Raw genomic sequence first — 23,987 nt, forward strand, 5'->3', positions numbered from 1 at the left:
TCAAATGGACCTAAAAAGCAAGCTGGTATAGCTATCCTAATATCTAAAAAAAAAAAAAAGGCTTCTAACCAAAATTAATCAAAAAAGATGGAGAAGGGCATTTCATATTCATCACAGGAAAAATCCATCAAGATGATGTCTTAACTCTGAACATCTATGCCACAAATATAAGGGCATCAACATTTGTAAAAGAAATATTACAAAAGCTTAAATCACACATAGAACCCCACACAATAATAGTAAGAAACTTCTAACACCCCACTCTCACAATGGACAGGTCACCCAGACAGAAACTAAGCAGAGAAATAACAGAACTAACAGATGCTATGGATCTAATGGACCTAACAGATATCCATAGAACATTTCACACAAACACAAAAGAATATACCTTCTTATTAGCACCACATGGAACCTTCTCCAAAACTGACCATATACTCAGTCACAAAGCAAGACTCAACAAATATAAAGAAACTGATATATCCTGTTTCTTATCAGACCACCATGGATTAAAGCTGAATATAAACAATAACAAAAAAACGACAGGAATCCCCATACTTATGGAAATGGAACAACTCTCTACTGAGTTACCACTGGGTCATGGAACAAATAAAGAAAGACTCTAAAGACTTCCTAAAATTCAATGAAAATACATGCACAGCATAGCCAAACCTACAAGACAGAATGAAAGTGGTGCTAAGAGGAAAATCCATAGCACTAAGTATCTTTATGAAGAATTTAGATATATCTTATACTAGTGACTTAACAGTACACCTGAAAGCTCTAGAAAAAAAGAAGCAGGCACACCTAAGAGTAAATGGCAGAAAATAATCAAACTAAGGGCTGAAATCAATAAAATAGAAATAAAGAGAACAGTATAAAGAATCAATGAAACAAAAAGTTGGTTCTTTGAGAAAATCAACAAAAAAGATAAATAAGCCATTATCCAAATTAAGTAAAAGGCAGAGAGAGAGAGAGAGAGTATACAAATCAACAAAATAAAAAACAAAAGGGGCACATAACAACACACTCCTAGGAAATATAGAGAATTATTAGGTCATACTTCAAAAAACTTATACTATACAAAATTGGAAAATATAAAAGTAATAGAAAAAATTCTTGATAGATACCACTTATGTAAGTGTAATCAAGATTAGATACATAATTTAAGTAGACACTTAAGGAAATAGAAGAAATCGTTTAAGTTTCCCAACCAAAAAAGCCCAGGGCCAGATGGTTTTAGAGCAGAATTTGGTCAGACTTTCAAAGAAGAGCTAATTCCAATACACTTCAAATTATTCTGCAAATTGGAAACAGAAGGAACATTGCAAAATTCCTTCTATGAGGCCACCGTCACCCTGATACACAAACCACATGAAGACTGAAGAAAGAAAGAATATTATAGATCAGTTTCACTCATGAGCATAGATGCACAAATACTCAATAAAATACAGGCAAACCAAATCCAAGAACACATCAAATAGACCAACCACCATGACCAAGTAGGCTTCAACCCAGAGATTCAGAGATGATTCAACATGTGAAACTCTGTCAATGTAATCCACCACATAAACAAACTGAAAGAAAACAAAAACACTTGATCATTCTCTTAAATGATTAAAAAAAAAAATCTTAGACAAAATCAAACACCTCTTGATGATAAAAAAAAAAAAAAACTTGGTGAGATCAGGGATACAGAGGACATACCTAAACATAATAAAAGCAGTATATAGCAAGGTGATTGCCAACATCAAATTAAATGGAGAGAAACTCAAAGCAATTCCACTAAAATCAGAAACTAGGCTAGTCTCTCTACTCTCTCCATACCTATTCAGTTTAGTACTTGAAGTTCTAGCTAGAGCAATAAGACAACTAAAGGAAATCAAGGGGACACAAACTGAAAAGGAAGTCATAGTATCATTCACAGATGATATGATAGTAGCATATATGTAACACCAAAAATTCTATCAGAAAATTATGACAGCTGATAAACACCTTTAGTCAAGTGGCTGGATAAAAGATTAACTCAAAAAATCAGTAGCCCTCCTATATATAAACAATGAATGAATTCAGAAACACCCTTTACAGTACCCTCAAATAATATATAACTCTAACCAAACAAGAGGAAAACCTGTATGACAAAAACTTCAAGCCTTTGAAAAAGAAAGTGAAGAACATATCAGAAAATGGAAAGATCTCCCATGATCATGGATCAATATGATTAACATAGTAAAAATAGCCATCTTACTAGCAGCAATCTACAGATTCAATACAATGCCCACTAAAACACAAAAACTCTTTTATGGACCTTGAAAGAACAATACTCAACTTCATATGGAAAAAAAAATCCAGGATAGCAAAACTAATCCTATACAATAAAAGAATTTCCAGAGGTATCACCATCCCTGATTTCAAGATCTACTACAGAGCTATAGTTTAAAAAACCTGCATATTACTGGAATAAAAACAGACAGATGCATCAAAGGAATCAAGTTGAAGACCAAGATGTAAATCCACAAACCTATGGACACTTAGTTTTTGACAAGAAAGCCAAAATTATACAATGGAAAAAAATCAGTGTCTTCAACAAATGCTATAGGTCTAATCAGATGTTGGCATGTAGAAGAATGCAAATTGATGCATATTTATCACCCTGCACAAAACTCAAGTACAACTGGATCAAAGACCTCAACATAAATTCACTTACACTAAACCTGATAGAAGAGAAAGTGGGAAATAATTTTCAATGCTTTGGAACAGGAAACAACTTCCCTAACTGAACACCAATAGTACAAGCACTAAGATTAACAACTAATAAATAGGACCTCATGAAATTGAAAAGTTGATGTATGGCAAAAGACTCCTTTAATAGGACAAAATGGTAGACTGTAGGATGAGAAAAGATCTTTATGAACCCCACATATGACAGAGGGGTAATTTCTAAAATATATAACTAACTCAAGAAATTAGTCATGAACCAACTGAATAATCCAAGTAAAAATGGTATACAGATCTAAACAAAATTCTCAACAGAAGAATCTCAAATGACTGAGAAACACTTAAGAAGATAACATCCTTAGACTTCAGGGAAAAGCAAATCAAGACAACACTGAGATTCCATGTTACACCTGTCAAATGGCTAAGATCAAAAACACAAGTGATAGCTCATGCCAGCAAGAATGTGGATGGAGCAAGATGAATGCCATCTATTGCTGGTGGGAGAGCAAACTTGTACTGCCACTTTGCAAATCAATGTGGTGGTTTCTCAGAAAACTGGGAATCAACCTACCACAAAATCCACCTATACACTCTTGGCCATATACTCAAAGGATGCTTAATCACACAAGGACTGTGTTCATAGCAGCTTTAATTGTAAAAGCCAGAACCTGGTAACAACCTACATGTCCCTCAACCAAGATGTCTCCCAACCAAGAAATGGATAAAGAAAACATGGTACATTTACACAATGGAGTATTACTTGGCTATTAAAAAGTAAGGACATCAGGAAATTTGAAGGCAAGTGGATAGAACTTGAAAAAAAATCATCCTGAATGAGGTAACCTAGACTGAGAAAGACAAACATGGTATAGCACCCAGCCATAAGTGAATATTAGCTATAAAATAAATGATAACTATGTTACAATCCACAGAGTTAGAGAGACTAGGTAATAAGAAAGGTTCATGAGGGATACCCAGATCTCCCTACGAAGGGGAAATAGAAGAGACCTGGTGAGTGAGCTGAGGGTGGATGGGGATGGGAACATGAGCACTCAGTTTGGAAGGGAGTGCTAAGGAGAATTGCTCTGGAGGCATTTTAGGGTGAAGTGAATGTCTGGTGCAGTGGAATCTCCCAGGTGACTACAGGGATTACCCCATCTTAGACTCCTAGTAATATAGAATAAACAGCATGTACTGACCATCTCCTGTGACCAGAATGGTGCCTGTCCCAATTGTTATCAGAGAGGTACCATCCAGCAACTGATGGAGGCAGATACAGCGAACCACAGACAAACATTAGTTGAAATTAAGGAATCCTGAATGGGAGGAGGAGAAAAAAGTATAAGGGTAAAGGAGGTCATGGGAAGGCTCACACAATTAATTAACCTGGGCTCTTAGGGAAATATTTAGCTATAGTAATATTGGAAGCTGGCTCTCAGTTAAAATGGAAAACATGGTAGAAAGAGGAGCTAGGGTCATAAAACAATGAGGTAGGGCTAGAGGTATGGAAATTTCCCAAGATCAGCTTTTTGGTGAATGGCAATATGCTTCTTTGAAAAGACAGTCTAGATTTGATAATCACACCTTGGCTTTCCATCATATGGCAGCTTTGAATGCCTGGTACAGGATTGAGGAATCAGGAAAGAGGATTGACTCATTTCCAAAAATTATATAAGGACCAAAAGAAGCCTTAACTGACTTTTTTTAAACAAAGATTGACTTTAGCTATATATAGAATAATATCAGATCCAGGAGTTAAACAAATATTAATTTAATCTTTGGATTTTGAAAATGCTAGTTCAGAATATAAAATGATCTTACAAAGCAAGATCAACATCAATAGAGGTATGGATTAGAAATACAACTGATATTGGATCTCACGCATATGATGTTGCTTTGATAGAAGGAATTTCCAGAAATTTTAAGAAAAAAATGAAAGTGTCAGATGTTTTCATTGTGGTAAACAAGGTCATTTGAAAAGGAATTGCAGGCAAGATGTTCCTAGAAACAATATTTTTTTCTAGAGACAATCCAAACAAAAGGCCCTGGCCTTCTGGTATATGCAGAAGGCATGGCAAAAGCCAGCATTGGACTAATTAATGCAGATCAACAAAGGACAGGCATGGTAGCCCTTTTCTATCAGGAAGCATCATGAGGGGCCACTCACAGGCACCAAAATCAAATTCAGCTCAATCAGTCCCTCTCTGCAATGGAGAAACTCATCCAGAGAGCAATTAAAGATGTAATACCTGTTATTGAAACCACACTGCTCTGGATGTGATCAAAGACAAAACAGCTTCAATAGATATAACAAAAAAGATCAAGAGAAACCAGAAAAGTATTTTGGCAAACTGCTATAAATGATCAGAGACAAAAACTAAAAATAAAATAAAATAAAAATAAATAAATAAATAAATAAATAAATAAATAAATAAATGACATTGAAATTGAGGGTTTAATAGACATGGAAACAGATGTAGTAATAATTTCACCAAATTTTGGCATAAACATTAACCTCTTCAAGAGATAAATGTTCAGCTACTAGGGAGTGGAATTTTATCTCAAGTAAAAGAAAGTATAAGATGGGTTGAGTGTGTATAGAGCCAGAAAAATAGAGAGGACAATTGAAAACCACACATGCCTAACAAATCAATGAATTTATGGGGATGTGATTTGTTGTAGCAATGGAAAACAGATTAATATCCTTCGAATCTCAAAAACAAACCATAAAATAAAGAATGCTTCTGAGAGAAATATTAAAAGATATTATCAAGAACAGTCACAGTACATTCAGGTTGTTCATAAACAGAGCACAACAACTGTTTATCTTGCAAAGGTATAAACAGCCCCACCTTTAAAATGGTTAACTGGCAAACCTGTGTGGATAAAACAATGGCCTTTGACATGAGAAGCTGGATCCCCAACATATTGAAGAAGTGCCCAGTCCTTGGAATTGTATATTTGTCATTTAAAAAAATATAAGAAATAGAGAATGTTAACAGATTTAAGAGCCATAAATATCATGACACAACCAGTGGGATCTTTACAGCCTGGAATTCCCTTGAATTCTTTATTACATAAAGGATGGTCAATTACAGTGATTAATTTTAAAAACTGCTTTTTTTTTACTATACCTTTACAAGAACAGGATAGAGAAAAATTTGCCTTCACAGTACCTGCTTATAATAATCATCAGCTTGTTAAAAGGTATCAGTGGAAAGTGCTTCCACAAAAGATGTTTAACAACCCCACCATGTGTCAATATTTTGTACAACAGTCTTTAGAAATAATTCTTAACCAGTTTCTGCAATCTATAATTTACCATTATATGGATGATACCTTACTAGCTGATTCAAACTTAAGTACTTCAATTCAAATCTTACTAGGTGATAAGGACTTAAAAATCCAACAAAATTATCATCTGAGGCTGAGGGAGTATTGGCTTTGTTAGAAGAGAAATTATAGGAGGCAATTATGGATTGCTTAGATCTAGACTTTGATTGTCTCCTGGTCATACTACCCTCTACATAGTCTCCCACAGAAATGTTTATGCCTCTAGAGAGAAGATAATATCTAAGAATGGATATTTTTACCACATAAACAGTAAAAAATTAAAAACTTATGTAGAAAAGGTTTCTGAACTTATTCTGAAAGGAAAGTTGAGACTTTATCAATTAACAGGAATAGGCCAAGAAGAAATTGTAGAATCTTTTACTAATACTTCATGAAGGGCAAAAAAAATGAACATTGATGAAGAACTTGCAGCAATTTTTTGGTGAAAGATTAGCAACAAATATTCCCCAAAACAAGAGACTTCAATTTATAAAGAGAACTAATTGGATCATTCCCCATAATGTATGGGTTACATCAATTTCTGGAGCCCCTACATTCTATGCTGATGCAAATAAAACAGAAAAAGGAGCTTTTGATTCAGGAAAAATAAGTAAAATGGCTCAAAACCTGTGTGACCATTCAATTCAAATGTCAGAATTATATGCAATTCTTGTGGTACTATTAAGTTTTCCAGAACCTCTTAATATAGGTACTGACTTTCAATATGCAGAAAGAAGGTTTTTTTTACATATTGACACCACTGAACTTATTCTAGGTGATTTGAAATTAACTTTGTTATTATTTCAATTACAAGAAACAATCAGGAATAGAAATCATCCCTTATGTATAACGCATATTGGATCTATATGGACCTACCAGGACCTCTAGCACAAGGTAATGATGAAATTGAAAAAAAAATATTGGTAGGAAATATACTAGAAATCTCAAAATTTCATAAAAAAACACCATGTTAATAGCAAAAGTTGGAGGAAAGACTTCTCTATTAATTGCCAACAAGCCAAGAAAATTATAAGGAAATGCCCTATTTCTTCTTTACATAACCAAGCTCCACTACATATAGGAAGTAACCCAAAGGGTACTCAAAGAAAGGAAATTGGGCAAATGGATGTGGCTCATTTTGCAGAGTTTGAAAAATTAAAGTACGTGCATTATACCATAGATACTTGTTCAGGATTTCATTGGGCAACAACTTTGAGCTCTGAAAGGCCTGGTTCTGCAATTACACATTTATTAGAAGTTATGGCCATCATGGGGATACCTTTACAAACTGAGACTGACAATGCTCCAAAATATGTCTCTAGTAAAATGAAATAGATTTTTGCATATTACAATATAAAGCATATTACATAATCCTACAGGACAATCAGTTACAGAAAGATCTAATCACACATTAAAAGGTATGCTTGATAAACAGAAAGGGGTAATGAAGACTCACAGAGATAGACTGCACAATGATTAATTAACTTTATATTTTTTAAAGGCTATTGAGAAAGGAATGACAACTGCAGTGAGACATTTGATCATAGAAAAAACTGCTGAATTAAATCAGCCTGATATATTTCACAGATGTGTTGACCTCAGAATGGAAATCAAGACATGTGTTATGTTGGAGAAGATGTTTTGCTTTTGTTTCCATGGGAAAAGTAAAGCTATGAATACCATCAAGATTGAAAAAGATTAGATTCAAATAGGAGAAATCTTTTGATTAGGAGAGTCAATAATTCATCAACCACATCTTCATTTAATCTAAATTAACTTATAAGACTAACAGATGTCTTTCATTTGATCAGGTATAACTTACCCAAAACAGGGAAACTCCTTAAAATTAGGGTTGGGGCAGGATTTTGTTTTTGTCTTTCCAAGAGAACAAAAGCATCCAACTAAAGAATCTAAAGACCACTGGAAAAATAAGCTATCCAAAGAAGATGGGAAAATCACCCAGAGAATATGTCACAAGAAAAAGAATAAATTGGCTTAATGGTAAAACACATTTCCAAAAGAAAAAAAAATCATAAATCTTCCAAAATGTTTGTTTCTATTGTTCTCTACAGACATGCAAGGAAAATGGTCTTTTTGTAGTCCCAATTTAGTAAAAATTTAAAGCTGGCTTTGGAGTTGGAGAGTGCTCTCTCCTTTTCTAAACTTAGGCATACTTGGTAAAGGAAACTCCTAAGTCTCTGTCTCATGTCAGAAGGGATAACTGATACAGAATAAAACCAAAATTAAGGGACTATTCTATTACCACTAATCTCATAATTCTTTGGTCTTATATTGATATTTAAAAACTTTTCTTAGGTATAAATATTATCTCAAAATTATAAGATATATATATATATATACAAAATTATAAGATATATATAGTATACATACATATTTTCTGTCATTATATTAATGGTCATATAGAATACTAACTAATTCTAGGAATAGGCTTCATCTGGCTTTCTGTACATGAGTTTGAGCTTGAGTCTGAAGCAGCTAATTAGGAATTAAGCTTGTGTACCCCAGATGTATTTAATAGATTATGGTCCTATAACCTCTCCAAGATCTGCTGCATATGGCATTTAAAATATTTGGGTTTTCTGCAGTGAACCATTCCCATTCCTAACACTGACCTTTGAAGTCTCTAGAAGTCTGTTGAAGCCCCAAAATGATAAATCCACCTGAATTGTGGTAATGCCACTAAGCTGAAAAACACCATTCAAAGACCAGCTTTGAACTACAAACTGTTCAGGACAACTTCAAAGCAGTTAGGTAAGATGGCCCAGACTCACAGACTACTCCAGTCAGGACTTCAGATAAGTCTTGCACTTTCCCATCACACTGAGATTGGACAACAGCTAACTCTCCCAGGACTTGATCTTTATCTCAGTTTTTTCAGGGTCCCTAAAGATGCTATCACCTCTAGACAACAGGAAGTAATTTTAAGAACAGGACACCCACATTCCCAAGAGGTGGGGTCACTGGTTTTTGGTTGTTTGATGGATGTTCGTCATCATTTAGAAGGATTGGTTACAAGTTGTTGTTGGTCATGGTCAGGGAGGAAACTAAGCAAAGGTAATTAAATTCAGGGTACTCATTCTGAAAAGAAAAAGGGGAGATATGGAAATGAATCTACTTTCAAACTAAAAAAGCAACTACTAGTCTCAAATATTTTACATTTGTATGGATTTTTGTATATTGATACAAATTTAAGGCTATTTTTGTTATGGTGTATATATGCTTCTACTCTTATTTAAGATTTTTTTTGGCTGGGGGGTGGTAGCACATACCTTTAATCTCAGTGCTTGGGAGGCAGAGCCAGACAGATCTCTGTGAGTTCGAGGCCAGCCTGGTCTACAGAGTGAGATCTAGGACAGGCACCAAAAATATACAGAGAAACCCTGTCTCGAAAAAAAAAATTGTATATTGATACTAATTTAAAGTTATTTTTGTTATACTGTATTATATGTCTCTATTTCTTGTTTAAGGTATTGTGTGATGCAGCTCATTTTAAAATGTAATGTAAAGTTCTAGTCCTTGAAAGCTACTTAGTATAATAAAGAAATACAGGTTAGTAGTTAGTCATCTATAACAACCAAACTTAAAGTCATGTAATGTATGTTTTCAAGGTCAAACAGACATACTTTAAACAGATTTTCTTCAAATACTTCAGAGGCCTATAGAATATGGATTTTAAGATATTTTAATAACAAGGCTTTTCATGATAGTGACACATGTCTGCTCCTGGCAGTACCAATTTACTTCAAAGAGGATGGCATGCCCATCGTCAAAGAACCTCCATATGGAGTACACTCTGTAATTCCTGTGTATTCATTTATGGCAAAGTTGGCCACTGTTCAAAGAAACTGGTCTTGCTTTACTGGTGACAGAATGCTATCCAAATTGGACAAGCAGGACACAAAAGAAGGTAACTGCTGTAACTAGAGTTTTCCTGCCTGGCCCACAGTCAGGAAAACTCTCTTTCCCCTGCCAGTCCCACAGCCGCTCAGACCCAACCAAGCAAACACACAGACTTATATTGCTTACAAACTGTATGGCCGTGGCAGGCTTCTTGCTAACTGTTCTTATATCTTAAATTAACCCATTTCTATAAATCTGTACCTTCCTATGTGGCTCATGGCTTACCGGCATCTTCACATGTGGCTTGTCATGGCAGTGGCTGGTAGTGTCTCTCCTCAGCCTTCTACTTCCCAGAATTCTTCTCCTCCTTGTCCCGCTTGTACTTCCTCCTGCCTGACTACTGGCCAATCAATGTTTTATTTACCAGCCAATCAGAGCAACACATTTGCCATACAGAACATCCCACAGCAAACTGCTGAACTATGCCAAGAAAAACTAAGGCAGTCCTTCAAAATCTCTACTTCACAGAAAAATCTGTCAGGTACTCTAGAAGTATAGGCTGAAGATGGATGCCCCAACATTGCAGAGGAACCTTGGGGTAACTGTCCAAGCAGACAGATATCTCTGTCATTTATATAGTTTAGAAGTTGCTTGCTCTGTACTTCCTGTATAATCAGATAATATTATATCCTTCTTGGGTCTCTGATGGGGTTGAAGATTAGATAGTTATAGTTCAGGTTTTCCATAGTTTTGAGAGAAAGTAAATCAGGTATAAAAATTTTGGGCTCACCAAGAAAGATAATGGAGTATTTTCTTTGAATTTGCCAATACTAATGAACTAGACACTGTAAATGTATTTCTTACTTGATAATTGATTTTATTGTATATAGTTAGAGTTAAACATATTGTATATGTTTGAGTTAAAACCTTCTCTTTTTATTAAGACCAAAAGGGGGGAAATTTGCAGGAGAATTGTGGTGATATTTTATTTGTGCATGAATAAAATAAAGCTTGCCTGGAGAGCAGAGGAAAGCCAGCCACTACAGTAGACAAAAAAGTCAGGTGGCACATGCCCTTAATCCCTTAGCAGGCAGGTCTCCGTGTGTTCAAGGCCACACTAGACAACATAGCCAAGTGTGGTAATACATGACTTTAATCCCAGTACCAAACATCAAGACCTGGAGGTCTTTACAGACAGACAGAAAGTGAAAGAGCTGTGTAGAAAGAGGAAGTGAGGGAGCTGGGATAAGAGAGCCAATGAGAGGACAGAACAGTAAGGAAATAAAGGAGTGGGTAGACAGGAAGTAATAGGCATTTGGAAGCTGCCGAGTTGGTGAGATAAGGTAGGCTGGTGACTTTCCCTTTTTCCCTGATCTAAGGCTTTCACCCCTATATTTTGCTCCGTGTTTTTTATTTAATAAGACCATTTAGAAATTTGTCTACAAGAATTGTTTGTATTGCCAATCCACTGTGCCAATAAAGCCACCTAGAATCAAAGAAGGAGTTAGTGATTGGCGGACTGGGAGTAGCCAAAGAGATGTTGGAGGACTGCTGAAGCCAGATAGAAAGGAACAGGAAGAGAGAAGGAGAGGCTGAGGAGATTTCTAGAGCTTTGTAATTGGGAAAACATGGAGAATATGGTCACCTGGTCGCGCCCCCCCCCACTGTTCCTCAGATTTATCAGGTTTTGTCTCTATTTCTGACTCCTGAGTTTTTATTAATACTAGAACAATTTAGGTAAATGTTACAAACAAACAAACACAACAAGTGACATGCAAGTGATGGATGGTAGTAGAGTAGACCTGATAGGCAGGCTCTGTGGCACAAGCAGAAGAACATTTGGGCCCTTTCAAGTTGTTTTCATTGGGAGCCTCACCTACAGGAGCTAGCCTACAAGCAAGTAGGTGACAGAAATTTGTTACAGGACAGAGACAATAGTAAGAGGTGGATTTCTTGATGTCATGATGACCATGGCAAGACTTGTAGCTCAGCAGAGAGGAAGCACTAAAATAGAGAAAGCACATAGCCAAAATGAAAAACATTGGCATCTTTAAATGCTGATTGGTATCTGCTACCCATATAGGTAACATTGACCAGGTTAGAAGCCTACTGAGCCTATGCTTTTTCGTTTTTTGCTTAGTTACCTCCCTCCATTTTGGGATGGTTGTAACTAATTACCTAGAGTCCCTTCAGGCTCCATTCAACTACTTGTGGTGGGTTGGTGCCCTGTGATTTAGACACACATCTGGGTATGTGGATCCATAATAATGATGGCATAAGTGAGACCAATTGTGTCAACACATCCTAGAAAAACAAAGTGCTTATGGTCAGATTTGTTATTCCTGATAATATTGAAAGAAGGGCCCTTAATGATCCACAAGGCTCCAATTCCTTTAAGCTGCCAAGACATTCCTTCTGTTTTTGTTTTGCAAAGTGGCTGTTACGAAAATCCTTCTTCTTATTGTCCTTAATACTTGTGTGAAACAGTGCATAAAACTGCCTTTGGAATAAGTGTGAAGATCTATCCTGAACATCTAAGAAGTAGGAAGAAGCATACAGAGCAAGTGAAGTGCTCAATAAATCTGCTGATGATATGAGTGTGTCCATGTCAATGACCACAGTGTCTCAGCCTAATGGTCCATGTGTGGGTCTTCCTTGGATGTGCAGAAAACCTTCTCCCCCAGATGTTAACAGCATGAAGATTACTCATCCAGCAAGATTAACTAAGTATGCCTCTTTATCTAACAGTATACCATATACCAGCCTCCTTGTTCACCTGTATCTAATAACATCACCTCCCCTTTCAGCTGTATATAATAATCCTAGTCTTCACTATTGTTATTATTGTGATAAATCACCATGACCAAAAACAACTTGGACAATAAAGAGTTAAATGCAGCTTACAGTTCCTTAGCACAGCTTATCACTGAGGAAAGTCAAAGCAGCAGCTTAAACAGGGCAAGAACCTGGAGGCAGGAGCTGATGCAGAGACCATGGAGGAGCACTGCTTACTGGCTTGCTCCCCATGGTTTGCAGCCTGCTTTCTTAGAGCACTGAAGACTCAGGTGGCACCATGAGCCCACAGTGAGCTGGCCCCTCCCACATCACTCATCAATCAAGAAAAGGCACCACAGGCCAATCTGGTAGGGACATTATGTCAACTAAGCTTTCCTCTTCTCAGATGACTATAGTTTATGTCAAATTGACATAAAACCACCCAGCACACCCCACCTCCATGTTCACCTATATATGATACCACATTGAGCTTCTAAAGTGCTGAGGCTCTTCATCTGAATAAAAACAACCCACCTGATCCAAGTGTTTCTGTGATGAGTCTCTCATTTCTTCACTCTTTCATTATTCCTAGTCAGGGTTCCAGCACTCATAGGCAAAGAAGATATGTAAAATCTTCATTTCAGGCAAATGGAAATGTAAAAACTCCTATAGTCATCTATATATTTTTAATTAAAAAAAAAAAACTTCTTTGGATTTTTTGTGGCTGTTTTGTGCTTCCAAGGCTATGTTAGTCCAGTCATTCTCTGACAGGGCCATTGTTTATGCTATATTCCTTATTCAGGAGAGAGTGGCAGGGAGAAGAATCTGGCTTTAAGTACCCCACACACCTCTGTCACGCTACTTTCCCACATTTTCACATTTTCCTCCTACTTTCCTCCTCCTCCTTCATGCTCTTTCCCTTTTCCTCTTATTATTCAGCAAAACTTCTGTTACTCTTTTGTCTTGTACTGTATAACAGTAGGCTCCAAACCACATTGGGTTTGCCCAACCTTGTGGCCAAGGTCTTAGATCCAGATCTCACTAAGTTCTTAAAGTTCTCATACTCACAGAGATTACCTTCCTTGCAGGCACTTACATGATGTTGTGTGCATGATGTGAGATCTTTGTGTTTTAAACTGTGAGTAATTGATTATGCCTAAAATGCCCAATGATTTTTCCCAATTCACAAACTGACACAGTACTGAGGAGTCATTTTAACCCTGGAAGGCTATTAACCACAAGGCCATCAACCATTGATATTAAAATGATCTAACAGAGCAATCCATTAAAATTGATTTTTTTAAAGAAAGCTGTTTATTCAGATGAGGGAACATAGTCTGAGAAATAAAAAACAAAGTAGGCCTTGCATTCTATAATTCTTTCCTAAAATTCTGTTGACTACAGAGCATCAGTGTTAAGCCAATATCAATTCTCTTTTTGTGGAATTCTAAAAATGCTAGTATCTCACTAAGTTACTGATTCTGCAGAAATAGCTCAGAAATGTGGTGCAAAGATACCTCAAGATACATATTCACATAATGTAGATAATTAGTGGTAAGATGTAAACAGCAGCTATTACCCAGGGAGGACTCATCCCACTCAATTCTGACTTCTAAACTGTCTTTACCTGGCAAACTGGGGGTTCACATTTCAAAATTCTTCCTGGGCTTCATCTTGGCTGGCTTTGTCTTTACTAACCACTGGTTTTCTAAATGGTTTCACTAACAGCCATGGTTTTTTGCGACTGATAAATCCCTGCTTATACAACAATAGCTTTGACTTTTAATTCTTTCACTACACACACACACACACACACACACACACACACACACACACACACACACACAATCTTTTCTAGGCCACCACAAGTTATAAATGTTACATGCTGAAAATATAACTTTCTACCTCCCCACACCTCTACCTTCCTCTCCATTATTGTATCACCCCCTCTACTTCTCTAAGCATGAATATGTACTATCCAGTTTTACCCCCAATTCCCTCCTTATTTTTTCTCTACTCCAAATACTTACTCCATTTGGTTGATTCTATCACTGTAATATCTTTTATATCCATCACATTTCCATTTCCACCACTTCTGACCTCAGACAATGCAAGACCTCATTATCCTGGTTTAAACTGCTTCAATAATCTCCCTTCCAGTAGCTTTGACCCTCTCTAATCCATATCTGACACTGCAGCTATAGTAATCTTTTAAAATGCAAATTTAATCATCTTATTTCCTTGTTTAAATCCCCCAAATGGCTTCTCATTTTCTATAGGTTGAAGTCCAAATGCATCTGTCTGGCACACTGGTCACTTCCATGATCTCTAGCCAAATGCATCTCTTGCTTCTGACTGTGTAGAAACCCTTAATGTAGAGCAAAAAGTCTGAAATCACTTCCCCATTATGAAAATCCACCAATCCTTGAGCATGATATCCTACCAATCCCTGGGCTCACCCAACCTCATGACTGGAAACCCCATCAATCCTCCTCCCAGAAAGCTCTGGCCCCAAGAATCCCTAAATAATCTCAGCCTCCTGCTCAGTTCTCTACTGCTTCTTTCCTTAACAGAGACAGCCATCCTCTTATGGCTTTCCCAATTAATCTTTTGTGTGAGGTTTGTGTGCAGTGTAACTTGGTGGTATTCCTTGGCTTCTGACTCCCAGAATATCTTTCCCTTCAGAGCTGCAGCTCTTGCACTGGGGAAACCTTTTCCTTCAGAGTTTCAATACTTACACTTAGTCTTGACATCACAAACTCAAAAAGGAGTTTCTTCACAGTCCAAATCTAATTTCTCATATTATGTTTGCTCTGTTTACAATGTCCTTTACTTTTTATCTATATCTCAAATCCACCTTGACTATTCTACAAAAGCACACGACTTCATGATTTTTCTAGAGAAACAGAGCTAATAGGACATGTATGTAAATGTACAAAGATATTAAGAATTCCATCATAATACAGCATTCTTTCTAGACTCAATATCTACCATATCTCAATAACTCCTTGTGTGACCAGTTATTGTGTGAAAGACTTTTCCTGGGGAGATGAAACACACACCTCTACTTACACCAGATGGAATACCATGACAGACCAAAGTATAGACACCACCAAATTCCAACTTAGTGAACCAATGCATTTTATTGGAGGTTCTTATAGAAATGTGGGTGAGAGTTACTTACAGGAGAAAAACTTACCCCAAAATATCTGCATCACCAAAGCCCACCCCAGGATAGATAACAGCTTACAAAATATAGGGACCCTGAACATATTGCACAATATATAGGTAGCTCAACAGGTTGGTGAGTATCCTTTCCAAGTGACTTGGTTGCTTTAAACTTCTCTCAGGAACTCAGCTGATTTCCATTTCTTTCAAGTAGCTGTCCTGGTATGAGTCTTCTTTGCAGATTGGCTTGTGTGAGAATCTTCTTTGGAGATTTTTTAATTGCTTTCTCTGGTAGGGTGGGGCCCAGTGAATCTAGCTGGTTTCAGGGACTTCCTGAAGCTATTTTTGAGTTCTTTATCTTCTATCTTAAAGAGTATCCCTGTAGAATAGAGAGTTTTAATCTCAGAGAAAACTGCCACACAACACCAGTATTTTAGAAAATATTCTCTTTAATATAAATTGTTTATACAAACATTGCCCATGTCTCTCTTCAGCGGGAAAGGGAGAAAAGGATTTTAAGGAATTGATTTATGGAGGCAACAAGTCAAAATATAGAGAGCCAATTTCCCACTTAAAGGCTACTAGGTAGGAAGAGTCAACTTTGCTGATGATGATATTTAAAAGACAGTCAACTATAGAATGTTTTGCTGAGGAAAGTTCAGCTCGTCTGCCCCACTGAAACCTTCAACTTAGTCAGGTTCACCTACATTATGGGGGGATGTAGCCATTTCCATGTTGACCTCATCTACAGAAACCTTCACAGAAACAGCCAGTAAAGGAATTGACCAATTCTCCTGGAAATCTGTGAACATCACAAATGGACATATAGCATTAACCAAAATACTCTGTGCAGTAGCTCTATTCCTTGTGATAGTTAACCTTGATTGCTAATGGGACAGCATCTAGTATCACCACGGCAAGAAGACTGCCACCATATCTGTGTCACATTATCTAGATTAGGTGAGGTGTGAAGGCCTACCATAAATGTGACAATAGCATTCCTTGGGTAGGTGCCCTATTCAAAATAAAAAAGGAGAATACAAGCTTCACACGGATGTTTAGTGGTCTCAGTCTCCTGACTGTGGATAGACTATGACAAGCCACTTTAAGCTCCTTCTTCCATTATATCTCTGTGTGATAGACTGTGAGCCAAAACAACTGTCTTAGTTAGGGTTTTTATTGCTGTGAAGAGACACCATGACCACAGCAACTTTTATAAGGAAAACATTTAATTAGGGTGGCTCACTTACAGTTTGAGAGGTTCCGTTCATTATCATCATGGTAGAGAGCATGGTGGCATGCAGACAGATGTGGTGCTGGAGCTGACAGTCCTTTCATCTTGACCAGAAGGCAGCAGGCAGTCAACTGAGAGTCACACTGAGGGAAACTTGAGCAAAAGAGATGTCAAAGCTTGCCCTCACAATGACACATTTCCTCCAACTAGGCCACAACTACTAATAGTGCCACTCCTTTTGGGGGCCATTTTCTTTCAAACCACCACACAAGCCCGTCCTTCCTTAATTCTACTTGTTCGGGATTTTGTCCCATTGTGGGATGCAGAGGAAACCCTGAGCAGGTGAAATCCTGAATGAATGTGTGTTGTTGATGCAAGCATGGCTGTGTCAAGGGCCCCAATGTCTCAGCACCATGAGAATGGCAAAGTCTCCATCAAGTGGGGTTCAGAGGGATGACAAAGACTCTATCTGGTCTAAGTCTGAATGTTGACAGTGTACAGAAAATGTCTACCATTGCGTGCTCTGCCTAGCCTGAAGACTGCTCCTATACAGAGACTCCTCCTACTGTGATTAGCTAACCCTGCCTCCTTATTTAGTGTTATGTAATAACCCCACTTCCTTGTTCAACCATACATAATAAATATTCTGAGATTTCAGGGTACTGTTACTTCTCCATCACAGATCCCAGAAAACATGATTCCAGAGTTTGTATGTACCTGAGTGTTTGTCATTTTTTTTTCATCCCCTTGTTACCCTCAGTCAAGGAAATCCCTGGATCAGTGCAAGGATAGGGCAACCTCACAATGAAAGTAACAATGAACACAATCCTCCAGTAAGAGTTAGATATTCTCTCCTTGTGACACAATGTCATCTTTCCCATATACCTCCAATTGTATGCATAATTGTTTAAGCAATTGTTTGTATCAGTTTCTCCTTCCATGTTAGATTTATGAGGAAAGGAACAACAGCTGTCATATGTATGGCAAATTGAATGCTTGATAAGTGAGTTAATGGCTGAATCAACAGATATTTGAAAAAAGAACTATATGAAAATTTAGTATCAACACTTGCTCTGGTGAGGCTACTTACAAGTGAAAATTTTAGTTTTACATGGGAAATAACAATTAGAGTCAGAACAGAGCTTGTTTCCAACTTCAAACTGCCCTGTCCCAGTTCATTCTTACATTAATAGTGCTTTTGAGTGGCTAGTGTTTCCTCATGAAACAGATGTATAAGGTAGGCTTAATGAAGATAAGAATTTGGCTCATACCACAAAGTTAACAATTGACATCATCAGGCTCCTGAACACATACTTATTTAGATCATTTCCCACTCAATATCAGATTTTATTAAATGTATGTTATAGCCCCACATTATGATTTCTTCCACTGTCTTTTACTTAGTTATTAATTTTTAGCTGTTCACTGCACATGGTGAACTGATATGCTGTTACTTGGAGCAATATGTTGGAACATGCTACTGCTTGACTCATTTCCAATTTTCAATATTTATAAAAAATGGAAGTAGTTCAAATAGCTGCAAATTAAAGCACAGTTTAAAACCACTGTATCATATCAAATGTATCAGTGCCTTGGTTTATAAGTGCATACTGCCTAGATATGGATAATCCATCACAGCTTCAAACTAGAAAAACACTTGTAGCAGGTCATTGATCCTTCTGACAAAATGACCTTCTAACTACTTCTTACACTAAATAGATGTGTTTTCCTCGGCATGCTTTCAAATCGAGGTACTTGCCGTGGGAGCTCATTTTTGTACTCTGGGAAGCTTAGTCAAGTCCATGATTTAATTAAACTGGTATTTGCATTTGGAAAGCAAGAGTAACCAAGGGCAAGGGCATCCACTCACTCATTGCCCTAGTTCTGTAACGGAGACGTGCACATCTGTCAAGGCTGTGGAAAATAGAGCCATGTGCCCCAAAACATTGCATGGGGGGTCTGTAGCCTGCTTTCAGAGCAGTGACACTTCACAGATCTTCCAGGGATGAAAGGAATGTATGCTGAAACATACCAGTATTGAATTTGTCTAGTATTTTTCATCTCTTATGGGCACATTTTGATTGCCTTTACTTTGGGGAAATACATAGAAAATCTAGGGAACTATACTATTCCCATATATTATTTCAGTATCAATACCCAGCTAATGCCAAATGCTGCACCATTTAGAAGTATGAGGGTGACTAACTCAACATTTTTATCTTCATAAAAATATTTGAAATTATGTAAGTTAGCCTTCTTTCTCAGCTCTGAATCAGTATTGTGCCACAAAACCAATTTTCTTTTCTTTACCTCTGTGACTAGCACTCTAAAAACAGTCTCCTCCACCTACATCATTTTCTACAACTTCTGTTATACTGTTTTACATCTGATGCTCACTCATAGCAACTTTAAGTTCTAATAGTATTAAAGACACAGTAGGTGACATTATATAAGACTTCTTAAAGGATGAGGGATTTAATCATATTTATTTTAAACAGAACCACAATATTGTTAATTATGAATAAAGCAATCCTCCTTTCTCCTTAAAGGAAAATTCATGGGAGGAAATGTTTAAATAGTGTAACAAAAGGAAAGAATCCATAGACATTTTATTGGGAGCTGTTTTGGGAAAGCTGTGTACAACAAGTGAAAAGTTCTTTTGGGTGTCTCCCCTGGGAGAGTTTATAAAGAAGAGATATAAAGAAAACAAGAAATGAGGTAGAAAAATTGTCCACAGTATGAGGAAGTGATGATTGTTTCCTACCAACTGAAGAATCTAGAAGTCTCTATTTTAGCATGCTAGAAAAGAGAACATGCAAAGGTATTGTACAGTATGTGCAAATTGGTAAAGCATTTGTTATAGTGCCTGGTGAAATATTAGCCTGAGTACAACTAATATGTATACCTAAAAAAGATTAGAAACACATGAGAAACAAAGAAAGATAATGATGACAAAGCTAGACATAGCTGTTACGGAAGTCTTTGGCAGATTGTAAGCATCTCTAAGATGTTCCTTAGGGTTACCCATCTCTTCACCTGCTCCAGTGATGAGAAGGAGAGCTATATGTGGCTTGCACAAAATTTCATGAGGGATCCTGCTTGGAAAAACAATGAATGCATATATAAGTTGTACAATAGGATTTAAAGGAAAATCATACAACTGAGTCACAGGAGTGAGATTTATCTTCATTGCTTTTAGCAGCAGCTGGTTTATCTTGGAGATACAGCAGTCATTCATTCTGTCTACAATGTCAAAATGCAAGTTTTCTGTTAATCTTTTTTGACAATAGTGGTAAGATCTAGTAACAACAACTGGAAACTGCTTTTTTATTTTTTTAAAAAATGAAGAAATATAGTTAATATGAAATATCCAAATAAAATGTGGTAAAGATTCAGATAGAGCCAGGCAGTAGTAGCACACACCTTTAATACCAGCACTTGTGAGGCAGAGGCAGGCTGATCTCTGTGAGTTAAAGGCCAGCCTGGGCTACAGAGTGTGTTCCAGAAAAGGTGCAAAGCTACACAGAGAAATCCTGTCTCAAAAAACCAAAAAAAAAAAAAAAAAAGATTCAGATAGAAATTTAGCATTATGTGATAGAATAGGTGTTGCTGGTTGTATTTTTAAACTATTAGTTAGAATATTACAACCTTTACTTGATAACTGGACTGTCTTCTAATTAATGAAAGAAAATAAAAGCTAAGTTTAAATAATTATATTTTTAGTTCTTACTATAGAAACAATTTTAAATCAAAGAAAAATGCTACTTTGAATAAAAACATGATATATACTAATAGATGAAGTTAGGTTCAATAAGCTACTTTAATGGTTTCACAAAGCTTAGACAAAGACAGTATGCTAAAATTATCTGTTTCTAAATTTTCTTCTATTTAAAAGTGGATTTGAATTCATTTGTCTTATAAAATGGCACATGTTCCTTTTCCTGGAGAGCAGTGTACCAATCCGTGACTCTGCCTTTACTGCAAGTAAGAAGAAAATGTTAAATGAATTTGAGGTAAATCAGTGATTAAAGAAAGAGCAAATAACACACATCATTCCCCTTTGGCCAAAAACAGAAAAGATGCAGTAGCTATCAAGCTGTATGGAAAATGTTAGAAAAGCAGAGCAAAGCTCTATCTCTAATTTACAGAAAGCTGTCAGGGATGAGGCTTGCACCCAACCGAAAGAGCAGAGCAGTTGATGGATATTGGCCTGAAGCCCTGGAGCCATGCGTACACTTGGAAAACATTTTAACTCTAATTGAAAATATTCAAGATGGTTTAAAGTACCATCTACTCTAAACATAGTGTAGACTAGTAGACCAATTAGTCATTAATAACAGTGAAAGATCAGAAACAAAATCCAATCAATTTAATTGGGTATATATAAAAGATAAATATTTTTCCAAAACTAAGAAGTACATGTTCACAGTTGTGTTCACCTTTTAAAAGAAGTGGTAGCAATCTCCCATCTCCTTAGTAAATGATTCTGTGAGCATATCTTAGGACCACTTGTCTTTCAGAGTGGGCTTCAAACTGCTTCTGCCAATGCTCTCAGCATTGGTACTTCTAGTATTGATTGTCCTTGTTAAACTCATGAATATTACACAAAACTTTATCACGTTGTCTGCTTAATTTTTAACATGAAGTATAGAGCAGTTGCTCTTAAAAAGAATGCTCCATATTTCTTTTGGTATTTTCCTCCCTTATCTTTTAGAAACTTTTTCTTCCACCTACTTAACTTGCTCACATGATTCCTGCCCACATGGTGGCCTGAGATGTGGGAGCTGCCTACAAGTCCTCAAGCCTGCTGTACACACTGATCATCAGTAGAGATCTATTGGATAGGCACTGAGGGACCTTGCACACATTCAGACCAGTCTCCAGTCTCTGACTGAACAGTAGTGTGTAGGCGGACCACCTACAGCAGTGAACCTAGGAGCCAGTACTGTCTATTTGGCTTGACATTTCTTCTTGCTCACAACCTTTTCAGCAGCTGCTTGTCCTTACTTCTCATTCTTCCCAGAGTGTGGTAAAAGTCGAGGGTAGGCCTGACCTCCCATGGGTGCACACAAGAGATAGTGCACTCACTGAACTTCCTGAGCCAACATCCAACACATCACCTCCACTGAGTGAGTTCCCTGGTTGCAAGGGATAGCAATATATAAATACTGATGTGACAAATGTGCCGTACACAGAGAGACAGCCGGCAGGTTGACCTAAAACACCTCTGTGACCTGCTGGTGGTCAGTCTGGAATCGATCACTGCCAGAAGATGCAACACCCTGAAAGATCCTTTGATCTGGTTAGTGAAGGTTCCAGGAGAAAAGCAGTCAGCAATTAGAGTCACAGTGGCGACAGCAGCAAAACTTAACAAGGCTCACTGACCAATGTTCCTAGAGGAGATGACATTGACATCAGTAGGATTCTCAATGATAACAATGGCTGAAGCTGCTTCTCCCATGTGCTCTTCAGACTTAGGATGCAAATACCATCACTTTTCCTTTTTTAAATGTGCTGTTCTGTCAGGAAGTCAAGGTTGATCCAACCATAGTAGGTTCTTGAAGGACAACCTCTTCCTTCCTCTGCAGGACATCAAGGACTCTGGTCATTACATGAGTTTCTTTTTCATGGGAATCACAAAGAACACCCTATCAGTGTTTGGGCCATGCCAAGAAGCTCTGTCCTTAAGTCTTAAATGTCCTGTCATTGCAGCTGCTTCGTTCACTTCAGTGCTACTCTTTCTTGTCACTGCTCTATGTTGCCACTCTCTTCTTTTGCTGTTCCTTTGTCTCTGTCTCTGGATGGGATTAAGTACATTATGTGCTGGGACCTGATTTGAGCGCTGAATGAATGGCACCTCTTCTGCTCACCAGAGTTTGCCTCTGTCTGTCTTCTGTCATCCACTCTTTGACCTCAGCCTTTGAGGTAACTCCACTAAGCCAGAATGATCATCTGCCAAAAATCACTCCTAATTATTATTTCCCAGAAAAGATAAAGTCACAGCATTACATTCATTGTTTGGGGGTTTAAAATCTAATATTTCATAAGCCATATTGGAATTTCAGAATTTGAGAAAGTGGAGGAGGGCCTTTGATTATGAAAAGACCTAAGGTTTTTCCTGCGGCTGTTGTCTAGTGTGGGAACTTTCTAGAGCCAGACATCAGGAAGGTTACTCTTTCAAGAAAATAGATAATGAAGGATTGTTCTAATATTTACCTGCTTTTGTAACACCTACACTGTGTAGCCTTCTCTCTAACACTGTTAGTTCTGCTAGTCTGTAACATTCTATGTATCAGGAACTTTGAAATTTCCAGTTATTACATTTCAAAGGGATACTTTAAAATTAATTTCAGGAGAAATATCTTCATTATCCAGTGAAATTCTCAAAGGCTTTTCAGAATTGTAATATTTATAATATCTACAAATAATGTAGTAATAAAATATGCTATTTACTATTTGAAGAATATATATATATGACTATATTGACAATTTCTGAATGAGTTTTTAAATTCAAAATGACATTATCAAGACAGCTAAACAAAATGAATATTATCTTCTAAGTTCCTATGAATTATGTAGCATAATTGACATATTAGTTGTCTTTGGGTTGAAAAATACAATATTATCAGAAAATAAATAAATTAGTTCCTCAATATCTATGGAAGATTGACCCTACACTGTTTCCTCATATGAAAACCCATAGCCGCTCAAGCCCCATGTATGAAATGGCACAACATCTGCATATGCCACATCTGTGTAGCTACACACACACATACTTAACAGTGTAACTATTTTATACATATTTTACTTTTTTATTGGGAATAATGAAGAGAGTGTAGCCAGTATAGGTTTGGATATATATCATAGTTGAACTTCAAATGTGGAAGTCTGAAATAATGGG

The sequence above is a fragment of the Peromyscus leucopus genome, chromosome 2 (genome assembly GCF_004664715.2).
Source record: "Peromyscus leucopus breed LL Stock chromosome 2, UCI_PerLeu_2.1, whole genome shotgun sequence".
In the NCBI taxonomy this organism is placed as follows: Eukaryota; Metazoa; Chordata; class Mammalia; order Rodentia; family Cricetidae; genus Peromyscus; species Peromyscus leucopus.